At 43.1% G+C, this 16739-nt stretch overlaps 1 protein-coding gene across 2 annotated transcripts in view; it reads left to right on the top strand.

Annotated features, from left to right (window-relative positions):
* LOC106748242 (uncharacterized protein KIAA1522-like) overlaps positions 1-16739 on the top strand; it is a 192199-nt gene that overhangs the window by 173333 nt on the left and 2127 nt on the right. The gene's annotated exons all lie outside the window — the stretch shown is intronic.

The following is a 16739-nucleotide window of genomic DNA, read 5'->3' on the forward strand; positions in this document are numbered from 1 at the left end:
ATAGATGGACATACAGACAAACGGAGGGAAGCGGTCTGGAAGTGAAAATTCCACCGGCAGCACGCTTCTTTAAGCGATACTTAATCCACTCATTTTGCGATTTTCCGCGCGTTTATTTCCCGCGGATCGCCTCGCAGATTGCGAGATTCCACAGCGGCGGGATTTTTGCGCCGACCCCTCCCCCCTCCCCCAGCGCGTGTCGAGGCCGCGGTAATGACGCTCGCCGCGTTTTCGACGTGGCCGGCGGGTATCGGTAATTGATTCGGTAATTTATTCGAAGCGTTTCATCGCCCACCGCACCCGCGGACGCTCGTTTGCACGCGCTCGCTCGCGCGTGTGGATATATCTTGCGCGCCTGATATCCGGGTTCACGCGAGGTCACCGCAAGGTTGCCTCACGAGGAGGAGGAGGCGAGGCGCTTTCTCCGTTTTGATCGCCCCGGGTTGCGCTTTTGAAGTCGCTTACTGCTCTGTCTTCCTCCCGTCCGCCCGGAAGCGCGTCGACAGACGCGAAAAAAAGTCGCACGCGTTTTTGCACGGCGCGCGCGCAGTGGTGCACGCTGTACACGGAAGACCGGAAAAAATACTCGGGCTTTCTTGATACGCCTTGTGATCTAATTTTTTATGTTTCCGCTGGAAATGTTCAAGTTCACACGGAGAGTGATATTAAGGCATTTAACGTAGAAATGAAGTAACAAGTAATTATATTAATCTATGCTTACAACTGTCACAATCGCGCGCGCGTCGCGAAAGGATTATTTTATAAATTCTTATTTAACAATAATCATTAAATAACATTATATATATTAAATATTTTACATTAATATTTTGTATCACACAAGAATAACGATCACAGCTGAAGTTGCAAGAAGTAACGCGTAATTTTTATAGGTTTACAGTTTGATAATGTTATTTATTGTGAAAAAATACGAATCAAGAGAGCTTCGAGGAAGGTGCAGCATTTTTTTATAAACGTAATGAAATGAACAAAAAGTTGAAATTTTTCGTATCATTGTTATAAACGCTGCGATATGATTTTCGTTAAGAATTTTAGACAAGTAATTATGTCACATATGACGTAAGACCGCGCGTTTGAAACACGTGAGGTATATTTCGGTCAAGGCCGCGATGATGAGGCTCGACGTTCGATTTGAGACTTTTTCCTTAGGTCAAATAAACGAAATATATTCATTTTTATAACCAGATACTACCATTCATTAGGTATCCCAAAATAACAGTCGATACGTAAAAACATTATTTCCAAGATTTTCTTTTTTTGTCCCCCCACCTTCGCATCGCTGTGCGACGCTTCGTCGATGAGATTCCGCCTCGCGCGAGTGTCCCTCACGGGGGATGGGGGGAACTCTTTAATCCGTACCCCTGTTGCTTATGTACGCTGCGATTTTAGCATATAAATAGGCGGTGCTTCACACAGCGGCGATTTTTCAGACTAAATATATGGGCGAAGATGAACGACGGGAATAATCGGCATCGTACCGTTTTAACGATGCGACGCGTCTCCGAGTGACTAATCGTACGTCTCGCTGGAGCGTGTTCCCCTTAAAAATTAAAATGCCGATGTCTGATAAAATCTGAAATACAAGGTAGATTCGTCGAAAAGAGAAAGAGAGAGAGAGGAAGAAAGAGGGAGAAATTGTGCGCACACGCGAGTGCGGCGTGTGCGCGTAAACAAGACATCGCGCGACGCTCATCTGTCCGCCGAAAGCACATTTATCACCGGTGGTGTGTGTGACTGTGTTTTTGGTGTCTCGCTTTAGGTGTGAAAAATACACGTACGTGCGCGAAATTAGCAGATTCGGCTGATGAGTCGGGCTCGTCGTCGCTCGTCGGTGATTTAACAACGTTTATAACAACAAGCGTTTATCTCGCGCTTCCTCGTAAGCCGCCGCGTGGAATCATACTTTGGCGACTGTTCACGGGACGTCGCTCGCTTTCCGCATTAGTCGCCGATTCATTAGCCACGATTTGTGAATTGTGATTCGTAATTTGCAATTTATAAATTTCGACGGGCCGATGTCACGTCGCTCCCCGAGATACATATTATTCGATACTGCCTATAGATTTTATTCATCACGAAGGCGTTGAATCAAGTTTCTTCTCAATTAGTGTCGTGCACTTTTTGGGAATATTAATTATATGCAAACTGTCCGGTTATTACGCCAAGATAATTTGTCGACCATCGTGTGCATCGCTTTTCATATTCGCCTCAGAATTTTCTCTCGTTGTTTCGACCTTCGAATGTCGACGCTGATAAAAAGTTACTTTCGGCACTAAATATACTCCTGGTTAATTTTAACACAAACATAAGGAGGAGAACCATTTTTCTGTTAAGTTACTGCGATGAAAATATTGCAGTAAAAATTACCGCAAAATTTTGTAACATTGGACTATACCAGAATTATGCTTAAGATTATTGTGTATTGTAATCTTTAATAATGTATACAATGAAGTACATCACTAAAGATTACAACACGCATCATAATTTCAGTTAAAATTCCGACGTTACAAAATTTTGTAATTATATTTTGTAATAATTTTTACTACAAAATTTTCTCCGTGTATAAAATATATCTTTGGCGCCGGAAATAATTTTTTATCAGCGCACATTCGCTATTTTTATATAAAAATTTTTTTACGTGCAAAATATAATAAACTCATTGCCGGACATTGCGGCGCCTGAGCGCGCGCGCGTGTTTCTCGAAGACGCGCTCCTCGACCCTCGCGCGGCTTCCACGGCGGGAGCCACGAAGTGCGTGAGCGCGCTTCGTACATCTCCGATATTAATTGAGCAAGCGTGACGAATCGGACGGATTTATCGGGGCGGCGCTTTATCGCGAAGCGGTATAGCGCGCTAATAGCAAGTAAATCGCGGCGGAGGAGGCTCGGTTGTATTTATCAGAGGTTTAAGTTCAATAACAGAAAGCGGTAGGACGTGGGCAACGCGCGCACGGGGGCGGCAATTTGTATGCGACCGATAATAATGTATAACCACCCACGCGATCCCCCCCTCTGCAGGGACACGAGGAGACGGCGATCTCGCGAGGGTGAGACGTCACGACGTGACGTAAAAAACACAAAAAAGGAGAGCCGAGTTCCGTTTTCCCCGGCCCCGTCGTTCGGCTATCCCGGCCGAGAACGATAAACATATAATTTTGTTCATTCGAAGAGTGTCCCTTTATCTCGAAATACCCGCCGAGTCGTGAGTTCACTCGCACCCGCGCGATAAGCTCGACAGCCGTAATTCCTCGTCTTACCGGGCCGAAGCCGCGCAAGAGTCGGACGAGCTGAGCGGTACGAGGCCGAGCGCTACAGATTTCCATCTCCGTCGTCCGCGCGTGTACGCACACGTGTAACGGCTCGTTGAGTGAAACATAAAGGTTTAACGAGCGGCACCGTAAAGCTAATTGAAGACGTTGCGAGTCGCGAGCGTAGCGAGTCGGTTCGTCGTCGCAGGGGCGCCGGAACGGTGCGGAAATTGGAAATTTTCATTCAAACATAACAACGTCGATTATTTGAAGAAAGAAATAATGCTATGTTAGAAAAATATTTAAAAAATGTCTCTTTACTTCAGAATAATATTTCGTACATAATGAAATAAATTCTCCCTTTATTGAAAATTAAATATTATTTCTTATAAATAATACTATTTCTTTCTATCAGACAACATGGTCCACTCTAGCGGAACGACTTTTCCATTCGAATAAAATGATGTTTGGAAATTTATTTATTAAATTATGTTGTTTCTATTAAACAAACCCAAGTCAAACGAGCACGTATACTAAATCCAAACATCTTTTTTCTCAGTGCGGTAACATTAAAAGTGTAACTTCGTTTGTTAATTTCTTAATTTGATATTTCGTCGAACTGCCCACTCGACGCTGGCGACGGCAGTCGCACGCGGCAGCGCACAGCCAATCTGCATCGCGAACAAGAGTCTTCATCCTGTGTTTGGGATGAGAATGGGATTCCCAATTTCCCAATTATAATGAGATAATCTGTTTTGGGACAAAATTTGGGTATTCTAATCGGAATCTATGATTATGGGAAAATATGGGGAAATTTCTATGCGGGTGATACATTACGCGTCGCGACACTTTTGAAATCGCGACTCGTTATTTCTTTTTCTCAAACGTGCCTTTTCGAACGGCTAATCGGTGATGTGTAGCTCGTTATCGCTGAACACACACACACGCACACGTGCACACGCCCGTATCCGCCTGACCCTGAACTTTCTAAGCTAATTTGAATTCCCGACCGGAGCGCCCGTAGGTGCGCTCGGACCTCTCGTAACGACCTCGCCTCCTTGCTTCCGGTGAAAACTCGCGAGTCGCAATTCTCCGCGCTCCGTCAGTCTTCAACTTCGGTCGTGCTATCGCGAAATGGAAAGTGTCTCACGACAAGTGGCGGTTCTAAAACACGAAGGACTTCTCCGCCACTTCGGACATTTGCAAGACTCGTTATTCGCGGTGCCGCATTAGCATATCATTGTCATTCGAATTCATTTCGCGATATACATTCGCTTCGAGGCGAGGAGGATTTTGGGACGTGTCGCGGCTCCTCGCGCGCGAAACCCACGCGGGCGGAATAAATTGTCGCCGGAGCGGGCCAATCGGAGAAAGCATCTCGCGACTGCGACGGATAAAAAAGGGAAAGGAAGGGAAGCAGAAATTCGCGAAAAGATTCGATTCGATAACGAGATCGCGATATCGTATTATGCGACCGCGCATCGATATCCTCTCTATTTTCGTGTTGTTATGTACCGCAACTTTACTTCTTAAAATTCTTTATCTTAGAACTCTCTTTTTTCTTTCTTCCCGTTCAAAACACGCGTCTGGACAAATATTGTACATTCTTAGTTCGACTGTGAGAATTTTGTGGTTTTTGCACCTTTAATAAAAAAAACATCACACTTTCTGTTAGGGCGAAGATCGGTCTTCAGGTTTTCATAGTTAGTTCTCGGTTGCCACTCGTACGAGCAATATTGTTCCGTGTACGAATAAAATAAAGGAAGAGAAAGGAAAGTAAGATGACGATCTGCTAGTTTTTCTAAGTTCTAAATAACAAGTCGGTGCTCAATGTATCAGAAGTTTTTAATAATAATAAATAATCTGTTGTAGTATGACTTCAATCTGTCAACTATAATGGATAATAGAAAATTAATGTATGGTATATTTAGAAACGCATGTAATAACGTTTAATTATTCATTTAATTATTCGTATTTAATTATTCATATTACAGTATTTTTATATATAATATAATTGGATAAATATAGTGACCTACATTGGGTGAGATGATGTAATATATAAATATCATGTGCGGACAAGGCGACGTATTCTTACATTTTATTTTAAGAGTTATATAATGATAAATAATTCTTTTTATTTTCGTTCTGTTGAGATTTGTTGTTTTTTAAGTTACATTGTCACAAATCATATTTTATGTTCATAAATAATATTTTTACTTGTACTTTTATTTGTATTTTTTTATTATTTATGCTGATATGACAAGTAAGACTTTGACTACTCAGAAAAAAAAAAAACGATCGTCATTTTTACATCGCTGAGAAAATGTCAGCGAACTTTAAGATCGTCCTTTTACTTTTCTTTCTCCTATTCGCAATTTTGAACGAATTTTGTTCCCAAAGTTTGACTACTACGTCGCATTAACGCGAGTAACAGCGCGTCATTCGCAGCCGGCTCATTTATATGATGAATTCCAGTGGAAGTTCGCGGAGGCTTCTGAGAGCTCTCGGCATATTCGCCGTCGCGTTTGCTAACTAATCTACCCTGATCCGAGCTGTACAGGGCGATAGCACGGCCGATCGAATGACGCTCGACGTGGCTCCCGTAACCGCGCTTAGTTTAATGAACTTCGATACGATCTCTCGATGGTCTCTCGACTCAGGGCGAAACTCGGGGCGAAGTCCTCCACGCTCGGGATAAATGCGGCTGCGCGGGTTTCCGGCAGCAGCGCGAGTATTACGAGCGGCGACAGTAACGAGGAGAAAATTCGCGCGGGAAGCGCAAGGCGCCGCGGCATGCACGGCCGCGTTTAATAACGTGGGTGTGGTCGCCGCGTTATTGCACGAGTTCCTCAATAACGGCGAAGAGGAGAAAAGGGCACCTTTGGTAGCCACCACGGAGTTACGATACAAATATTGCTCCTCGCGAACGGATAAGCGTTCTCGATATCTCTCAAAAATCCCACTCGCCAATTCGCACGTTGATTCATCACGGTGGCTCCTTGTCCGTCAACGTAACACAGTGAAAGGAACAAGGAAGAAGGAATTAAATATAGGAAATTGGTAACTAGGAATTAAATTTCGACATATGGTCAACTATGCTTTAATCTATAATAAAAGAATCGAGAACTGGAATTAGGAACACCGTCGAAATTGTATCTTTATCATAACTTGCGTGTTTACAGGGCTTAGTATTTGACTAAAAGTTGACTTTCAAAATGTCTGATGACCATCAATATACAAATGAAAATCCATTTGGATCGATCAATAATTACCAAGAAAATTATAACAGTAGATGTTTATTAGAAAATAATAAGAATAGTTGACGTCGTTTTAAAACGTTCTTATGTCTTATTTTCTTTTACTTTTATTGCGTTTAAAACTATAGCTTATTTCCAATAACTTATCCCGAATTCCCCGTATTTCATTTCTTATTTGTTATTCGTTTCATTGTGTCTGAGCTCTAATTCTCAATGATGCTAAATTCGGAATCTAAAATAGATATAATAAACTTTTAGCCTTTTGCCCTAAGCGCTAAATTATGATTGCAATCATTTTTAGCAAAAAACGTTCCTAACACTACCAGATATCACAATTCTTAGTGAAGAAATATCTAAAACGTAAAAAAATATTTATTCGATGATACTCATGATATATTTACTTAAATCTTAATTCTTTTATTTAAATAGAATAAATAATTACTTTCGTAGAAAGCTAATATTCTAGTACAAATTATCATAAAATTTTGTAATGCTGAATCATACCGGGATCGTGACTGAAATTATAATATATTGTAATGTGATATATAACATGTGTACCCGTCATTAAAGATTACAACACACATCATAATTTCAGTCATAATTCCGGTATGGTCCAGCATTACAAAACTTTGTAATAATTTGCTTTATAATATTTTTTCCGCGTAAATCCGGGCTGAAGAGAAATAGGAAATTGCGTGATACTCGTCGATATTCGTCGTTAAGATTCATCGATACTTGTTGATACTCGTTGGAATCGGGGCGAATGGTGGGTGCGACGTAGGTACGCGGTCGTTCGCCGGCGGCACGTCTATCGAGAGAGGCGAAGGAGGAAGAAAGAGAAAACGGCGAAAGAAGGAGGACGAGCAACAACGTGCGAACGGAGGGCAAACGTGCAGGGCGCGAGGAGGAGAGCAACGGGGGGATGTTGATCTGGTTAGGCCGGTGCCGGTCGTAGTCGGTTAGGTTGACCGGTCGCCGTCGGCACGCCGATCAGCGGCCTGGCGCGGCCGGCCGCGCCGGCGAGAGAGCCGCGCGACGACCTCAGCAGGGCGTGGCGGGTCACCGGTCCTCGCTCGCTCGCTCGCTCGCTCACTCGCGCACAGTGGCGCGCTGTCGGACGGGTTTCCTCCGGAGCCTCGCCGACTTCGCACAGTCACTTCGCAACGTGCAATAAGTTTTACGATATTTATAAGACTACGCTGAAACGTGAATTTCTATGGATGTGCAAATGACAGTGGACGATGAAACGTGTTCTTGTAATCAGAAATTCTGTTTCCTCCGAACAAAATGCGTTTGGTTGTAGATCGTCAAGTAGATCCAACGAAGCTCATTTTTCAATTTATTAACCGGTTGCAACAAATTATAGTTTTTTTGTTTCCGTTCGAATGCCTATTGACAGATTTTAAGGCATAGCGTTTTGCTCGTGCTCCAATTAGCTCTTTGATTTGTCCTGTTGGTTGCTTGTGCAAGAACGTCACTTTCGACTAATTATAGCGTTTGTATAGCGGGGGAAAAAATTGATATTAATTCGAGACTCATATTCTCTATATAAGCATGAATATAATATGTACTATAATTTTATATGAGAACTTGTTCTTCATATATGAAGAAATTGTATCCAGATCTATTAAAAATATCGCATTCAAAAGTAACCCTTATGAATTGAAAAAAAATATATTGGATAGAAAGAACGATATTTTCGAACCAAAAATTATATCATAGTTTGTAGATATTGTTCTTTCCATCTAATATTTTTTTCCTTTCAATTCGTACGAATTTTCATGACGAAAAAGCTCGAATATTAAAAAAAATTCTAATTTTTTCGATAGCCACACCTTTTTCTGAAATAACATTTCGCAAATACGACTTCAAAATCACACTTAGCACGTCCAAAAACCCCCAAAATCTTACTTCATTCATCAATTCATTTTAAAACTTTAATATAACAAAATCTCTCCTGACGAGTATATTCGACAAACTTTCATTTTCCTGACGGCGATACCTTTTTCTCAAGGCAACGTTTTGAAGATCGGACACAAAAATGGTGCCCGGCACGATTTGAAAACTCCCGGTTACACTTTGCTCCCGCGACAAGATCACTTAGGGACTCTGACGTAACAAAAATATCTTTCTTAACGAGAAAATGCAATTTCGCAGGTGGTGGACGCAAAGTCCAAAATGACAAGGATCCTCGTCGTCGGCAGTCCAGGAGTTAATTATCGATTTCGAATACGATCGCGATTCTGCACTCTTCCGTGATTCTAATCGCAGTAACCGCTCTCGACCTTCCTCAGGTGGGCTCCACTTAACGCTCGCCACGATGCGAGCGTCATTCTATTTTGTTATTAACGATCCAGCGAGAAACAAAGATAGAATGACGCTCGCGTCGTTGCGAGCGTTAAGTGGAACCCTGGCCGATCTTGGATTCCGCCGAGCGCGATTTTCGAGCGCGCGCACGCTCGCGTTACGTAACGACCGGGCCGATCCGCGAAATACGCGTTCATCGCTACACTCCGTTGATCGATCACGGCGTGTCGGCGCGAATTGGCCGATACCGGTTGGCGCGCGCCTTGTTGGCACACCGTCGGCGTCGCTCTTTCTCACGGAACAATTCCGCGCGAGGTCGCCGTAAGGCTGAAACGAAAACACGCCGGTGGAATTTCTAGCGCGAGCCCGCCAACGCAAATTCTCAACCTCGCGCGCGCGGCTCGTCTCGCCGGCCCGGAATTCTGCGGGCGTGCGCTCGCGAATGAGTGAGCGAGCGCACTCTGCCCTTCGCGAATACGCGAACACTGGCCTTTCCATATAAGGGGTCCCGCGCGAAAGCTGCAGCAACGGCAGCAACCGGGTTCTCTCTCTCGGTAGCGGACCGGCCAAAGTTACAGCCGCGCGCCTTCTTATTGGTTAATGCTTCATTCCCCGGTGTCGGACGCCGTTCGGCGAGTCAAACGAGTCTCGTTCGCGGCGACCGCGCGCGATGTCGAATCGCGCGATCGGCTGCGTAGGTGAGATACATGTGTAAACGCGCTATAATCCGGCGCGCTTGAAGGAACGGCCCCGACAATCGAGACAATGCGCGCACGATACGGTATTGTAACGTACGCACTCACGCATGCACGCGTAAGTACGAGGGAGGCGATGAGTAGGCTGAAACAATAGCCGCTACCAACCCTAATTGGACACCTAATTGTCGACCTTCAGCGCCTCCTCTGTTACGCGGAAGAAAGCTGCCGCATTCTCGGATAGACTTCCAAGCACACATTCAAAAATCCCCAAATGTATCTTGCTTCAGTCGTCAATTCATTTGAAAACTTTAATACAACAAAATTTCTACGAGTATTTTCGAAAATTCGATAAACTCTCATTTTTCCGACAGCGATATCTTTTCTCTAAGGCAACATTTTGAAGATCGGGCTCGAAAATCGTGCTCAGCACGATCTAAAAACTAGTTACACTTTGCTCCCGTAATAAAATCACTTAAGGATTCTAACACAACAAGATATATTTCGTAATGAGAAATGTAATTAAGTTACACTCGACGGTAACATGTTAGGCCTACGAGGCCTACACGCGTTTATTTTTCGTTTATCCTCTCTAAAGCGTTTTGTGCAAGACGCTATATTCCTATTCCTATTTCTTTGTTATTCAGAAAAAAAGTTGGATCCATGTGACTACTCTCGAATCAAAATTTCAGCTCTACATTATATCTTCAAAGGCCTTCCGTTGTACTCCCTTTGATGCTACAAATCAATGGGAAGTTATTTTCGTTTTTTTTCCATTTGAATACTTAATATAGAACTAAGTAGACGTATAATATAGGGGTAAAATTTCGACTTAGGCTGTTATCATCAGTCTAAATCAGTGAGACAAGACTGAGCTTTTCCTAGCGGCAACCAGTCTACAAAGACAATAAATAAAAATTGACAATAAACCTGCTGACGATTGATATGCAATAATTGATAATAATTAAAAATATACGGTAAATAAAAGACAACAAACTTAATAATGTATATAATTTCGAAAGCTCGAAAAAAACCCGTTTCTTTCTCCAATTTTTTCACATATTCGGTTTCTTACATATCTTCTTTACGGTAAAAAGTAAATGTGTCAAGTTTTAACCGAATATACGTGAATTTTTCTACCCTTAGGACAGAAACCGAGGGAAACGTCTGCGGAAAAATGGAAGAAAACCGAGTTTCTTTCTCCCGAGCCTTCGAAACTATAATAATTTACAAAAGACTAAAGAAATATAAGAAAGATGATTTCTTATCATCTCTTTGTAATATGCTGAGACTTGAGGGACTTGTGATATTAATTCAACGTAAAGGTCGCGGTTGTTACTCTGAGTTGACGAGTGAAAATTGCAGCTATCGGTTGTTCTCGCGACGTGTTCCGGTCCTCAGAGGGGTTGTTGGGACCGTCAAGAAAGAGCGGACGTAAAAGTCAGTCGCAGATGTCGACTCGCGACGACGACGAGGCCGCGCGCCTGACGCGGGTCCGTTCGAGGCTATTCTGAAACGTCGCTCGTATCCACTTTGCCGTTTCGTAGCGCGACAGGTGTATTAACGGCCGAGAGACAGTCGGCAGCAGGACTCTGCGGGCCAGACGCGACTTTTACTGCGCAGCCGCGCGTCGGGAGAGCTCGCGTTAGATTCGCGCAACGCGCTCGGTGATTGAGCGCTGTTGAATAATTAAAAAGAGAAAAAATCGTGAAGAAAGATAGGAGAAGAAGAAAGGAGAGAAGAAGAATTTTATGCCCCATAAATGTCGCGTCGTCCTATCGACAGGAGGTTTCTAACGAAATTACCCCTCTCGCGCTCGCGAATAATAGCGGCCTCGCAAAGTGCCGCGAGCGCTCGGCGACGTTGGATTTATCGCATGACGTGCGTCGCGTTAATATCGATTCTTGTCGGTAGGCATGCGTAATCCCGAAAAATCAAAGTTCCGAAACTTGATGAAGTGGGACGACAAACATCCCGAAAAAAAGTCGTAAAATTGAATACTGGGACAACTCCCGAGAAATATTGGAAGCGTGAAGTTGTCCCGCGAAGTTGTAACGTGACGTTTGCTCACGAAGTTTTCTCGAAAGTCGATTGCATGATCGTATATGTCAAATTCATATTTCCGCGGAGATTCATATACAGGCTGTCCCAGATCAACAGGGACAAACTTCGTGAACAAAAAAGTCCTCCTCCATTTTGCAAACAACACGTAAAATTTCGAGTTATTAATTATTGAAAATGACGGCTCGATCGTTCCGCTAAAGACGGCAGATATATGTTTCTTGTTTAACACAAGATATAGACGGTGCAATTTCCATATTAATGATAATTTCATTACTCGTTCGCGTGAGTGACACGCGATCCGTTTTCTGCTCGTGCTCGTTTTTCCAACATTTCAACTCTACGAGAATTCGTCGGCATCACCGTAAGCGCGCGGCGGCGACCGCTGTGTTACATTAGATCCAATTACTGAACTTTGATACTGGAGCGCGACTAATTTCCGTATCGCCTTCCGCACCTGCGCCGTTCTCGGACTCTGCGACGCAAGAAATTGCGCGATCGGCCGGTCGATCGGCTGCGAGAACGGATTCCTCTTTCTGCTCTTTCGTGCGCGCCGCGTGTAGCCCAACGTGACGCGGTTCCGACTGGATGATCTTCCGAGGTTACAACCGTCGCCGGATTCCTCGAGTTGGACTCGAACTCGGCGAGAGAGGAGGAACGGAGCCGTTATTTTTCGAGGGTTCCGCGTCTTTTCCCAGGTCACGGTCGAACGCAACCTCCACCGCGACGAGTTTCCTCTTCCTCCTCCCCCTCCTCGTCGTCGTCGTCTCTCGAGGCTGACGTCCGTCTGTCCACGACACGGACGACTATTTACGTCATCCGCCATCGACTAGAAGTGACTGTCGACCGGAGACTTCCTACGCGAAGCACGGTCCGTTATAATTAGCCCGGGAAAACTAAAGAGACCCGAGGTGGTTAAAGAAATAAAAACCGCTTGTGAAACGGATGTGAGCCACTGTACTGCGGACGACGTATTTGAACAGCGTCCCGGCGGCGACCGTTTCGCGATATTTAAATAAGCGGGCTTTACCGTGTTAGTAATTAGAGGAAAATCCCCAAGAGCGACGTAACTTTTTATTTTCGGCTTCTGAAACTCAGTTGAGAAGGTATAAAATTAATATTTACTTATATGCGTAGATGCAAACATTTCTCTACGAAAATTCTGCTTTCCTCAAGATATTGTCCTGCAAATATCTATAAAATATCTATACAGAGAAATATACAGATTTTTTTTTTGGATTTGATATACGTATTTGTTTAACTTGGATTTGTCTAGCATAAATAGTATAATCTAATATCAAATATCATTTTGTGTTTGAATGAAAATATTGTTTCACTAGAATAAACTATATTGTTTGGTAAAAAAAAAAAAAAAGTATTACTTAGAGTAAGTAATATTTCATGTTTTTAGTCAGAAAAATGTAATTCGTTATATATTAAATATCGTTCCACTGAAGAGAAAAAAAAGAGAAGTTCTTTGATATTTTTCCAACATAACGTTACTTCTTTCAAATAATTTACTGCCTGTGACAACCGTACTGTATTGTCCAACAAATCACACTTACCGTTGATTTGTTACTTGAAAATTTGCAAGAAGATGGCTCGAGAAAACTTCACATCGAAAAGCGTCAACTGACGCTAATAACATACCAACCAAACGCGCTTGCAGACAGAAACTACCGCTTCAGGTCCACCTGCTGCACGCAGCGGACGACGTTCGTGCACTGTTCGTGACCGAGTTCGATACTTTAAAACCGAGAAATATGGATAGGTCGACTTACCATACCTATTGGTCAGGTTTGGTGCTTTTCGTCTGAGTCCGCGGGCGTCACACGAGTCGCGAGAAGAAAGGAGGCGCGAGAGAGGAGGCGCACAATAAATATTGCGAGAGTCGCCGCCGCAACGTGCATTTATATCGTTACACGAACATTTCTATGTTCACCAATTTAAATTCCGCTTGACGCCTCCGGGCCCGCCAGGCATATCTGATAAGCCTACGCGCATAACTCGAGAGGGGGCTCCCCCCTTCCGCCCCTTTGGCGTAAGACGCAATGACGCGCGCGAATAATTTAATAACACACACGCTCCCGACGCATCCCTCGCTCGCTCTCGCTTGTTCTCGCGAATAACACGGCGCGACGAGTACGTGGGGGCCTAACATCGTGTTTGTGGAAGGTATAATTGATGCAGGACCAGCCGGAGATCGCGTTTGCCCTTAAGAGTTTGGAACTGGGTGGAGAAAATATAGGTTGTCTTCGTTACCCGGCCTTTGGTGCGCGCCCGGTCGCCCGCGGTGCAACACGAGGATGATATATTCGCTGCAACTGCAGCTGCGCCGCGCGAGTCGAACGACCGCGCTGCGCCGCGCCGCGCTGAACCGCGTCGGTCGGTCGGTCGTTTCGCAAGATTTCGAAACTACCTGCTATATTTCGCTTCGCGAAAACAATGAAGTGCGTAACCCCCTCGTCCTCATCAGGCCTTGGGTATTTGGGTGGGTGGACGCGTTTTTTAATGTATGCAACGGACGCGGTGGAATTCGTAATTCACCTCGGCTCTCTCTCTCTCTCTCTCTCTCTCTCTCTCTCCTCCGTTTCTCTTTTCGAGACATAAAGTTGGCTATGTGTGTTAAATTATTTATTTTCGCGTTGCCGGTAATACTGATCAACAAATGTATCATAAATTATATTGTATTTAATTTGATTTCTTTCTATTTATGTTTGTGTTGAAGCAGAAAGTGATAATAAGAAAATTATTTAGCTATAGTTCAATAAATGTGGTCAAAACTATATTTTAATTTTTGTAAATTAATGACACATGAAATATGTATGAAGATAAAACAATAGATTATATATTTTGACTATAATTTCTTAGTTTTATGTTTCATGCTGTCAGAAAAAATAAAATTCAAATTTCACATTTTTAAGTGTCTCCCAATAGTCTCAAAATAATTATAAATTCTTAAAAGTCGTATACACATATCATCTCAAAAAGTAACAAATTAGCTTTAAAACGATAATTTGTAGAAACATTCCCTTTTTTCTCCACACGAAAGCCTCATCGAATGATTGTTTAATATATGAAAATTGTCGTTTATAATATGAAATTATATGAAAATATTGTGTGGAAATTAGAGTTAAGTTTTAATTTTAATTGTATTATGGCCAAAATTTAACTAGAATTAACAATTTAGATTCAGGTTACAATTTTGGTGTTGATATTGATTCGGTATAATCTGCAAGACATTTTCCTTGCGTTGACATTCGGCCGATCGAAATCGGAATTCTCATAAATCGCGTTGATGAAATTCGGTCCGACGTTTCGCGCCGAAAAGGAGAAGAGCGCGAATCATTCCACATTTGTTTGATGAGTCTCGGTAACTCACAGATACGTGTGTGCTTTGGATAATTCGCAAGAATGTTACCGTGTCGGACAAAGTGCTCTGTGCATACCCGGGTCTCTCGCGCGGGGATCGGGGGGAACGATTTCTTGCACGCGGTGCGAACGACTTAACTAATTAGCGTTTTACGCGAGGCGACCGTGAAGGAGGCGGCTGCTTTCGCGCGTGGCCGGACTCATACCGTTAGAGCCGTGAACGCACCGGGAATCCGAAACAGTACGGTGCCTATTTACCGTAATCAATGACCGCGCGTTTCATCGCCGGCGATTGTTAACGCGTTTTGATCCTTCTCGCGAGAAACTCGCGCAGTCAACAGTATGGATTTCCGGTGGCACGGTGGATGTACTGGGGATATTTTCCAGTTGCGATGAGTCACAGATTGGATATTATTGGCCGACCGGCGAAACGGCCGGAGAACACAGCATCTTATTTTTATCCTGAATTAATTAACTCGTCTCGTGTTTCGCGAAGCGTCGTCCTGTTACCGAAGGAAAGTAAACTTTAACCGTGGAATATTAACTCTTACTCTGGGCTTATGCGCTTGACTTTATTTTCTTGAGGAAACGTGTAAAGATTAAGAAAAGGCAACTTAAAGAATTTTTAATGACATATATATATTTTCAAGATATGAAACAAAATAATATCCTGGCGGGATGAGAAACAGAGGAGAGAGGAGGAAGGGTAAAAGATATCTACGTCTTGGAGACGTTAGCATTCTAAGATTAACTGAGAGCAACACTCGCGACTTTGATGCTGAAGTAATATCATAGGTCTCTTAGGCATACATCACGAAAAAAAGTGGTAAATATCATAGTTTTTTTGGCATTCTTTTAATCTTATGAATTATTGAGTTTATTATTTTTATTCGTTATCAATTGTTGCGTATCATCAGCAGCAAATTATTGTGAATTTTTATTTATTGTCTTTGTAGACTGGTTACCAGGAAACCAGTAATTTCATTGAATCAAGCTGATAATAGCACTGGTTATATGGATGCAACATATTTTTTTTTCACCGATGGAGGAATAGGAGCGGGAGTATAGCGTCTTACACAAAGTGGAAGAAGAGTTGAGCAAAGGAAAATGCGTGTAGGCATCATAAGCCTAATAAGTTACCGTTAAAGTTAAATGTTAAAGAGGGACAAATCTTCTCTTTTGCAGTGTTGTGAGAGATACATTTTTTGAAGTAACTAGATACAGAGACCGAAAGAGAAATATAAATATTATATACAGATACAGATACAATTTTGAGTTTAAATAATAAGATACAGACACATGTATTGCAAAAATATATCTAAGTATACTTCATGAAGCATATATTCCCATAGTATATTTATCTAAATCTAATTATTTACCTAAAGTTTATATCTGCATCTATCTATGATCTATATCTGCACCTATATCGACTCACATTTCCCTTTCACCTATCTGTACCTGATTATTTCAAAAAATGTGTCTGTCGCAACACTGCTCTCTCACGCACCGCCCGGAATCATCAGAATCGAATTCGCAAGGATCATCGACTCGATGTCAATGACAAGTAATCGCCCCGCACTAATCCTTCTAAAGCCGACCAATTAGACGCTATCTCCGCGGAGGTAAAGAGAGGGAGAGAAAGAGAAAGAAAGACCTGAATGCCCAGCGGCATGAATGCACTCGGCCTCGATCCGCGTCGATCCCCTTCCCGCCGCTCCCCCCTCGTGGAGCCGGCCGGCATGCGCGCGAAGGAGACCGGTCTGCCGTTGCGTGCGCGACTCG

This window comes from Dinoponera quadriceps, unplaced genomic scaffold (genome assembly GCF_001313825.1).
Source record: "Dinoponera quadriceps isolate SergipeBrazil2010 unplaced genomic scaffold, ASM131382v1 scaffold123, whole genome shotgun sequence".
NCBI classification, from domain to species: domain Eukaryota; kingdom Metazoa; phylum Arthropoda; class Insecta; order Hymenoptera; family Formicidae; genus Dinoponera; species Dinoponera quadriceps.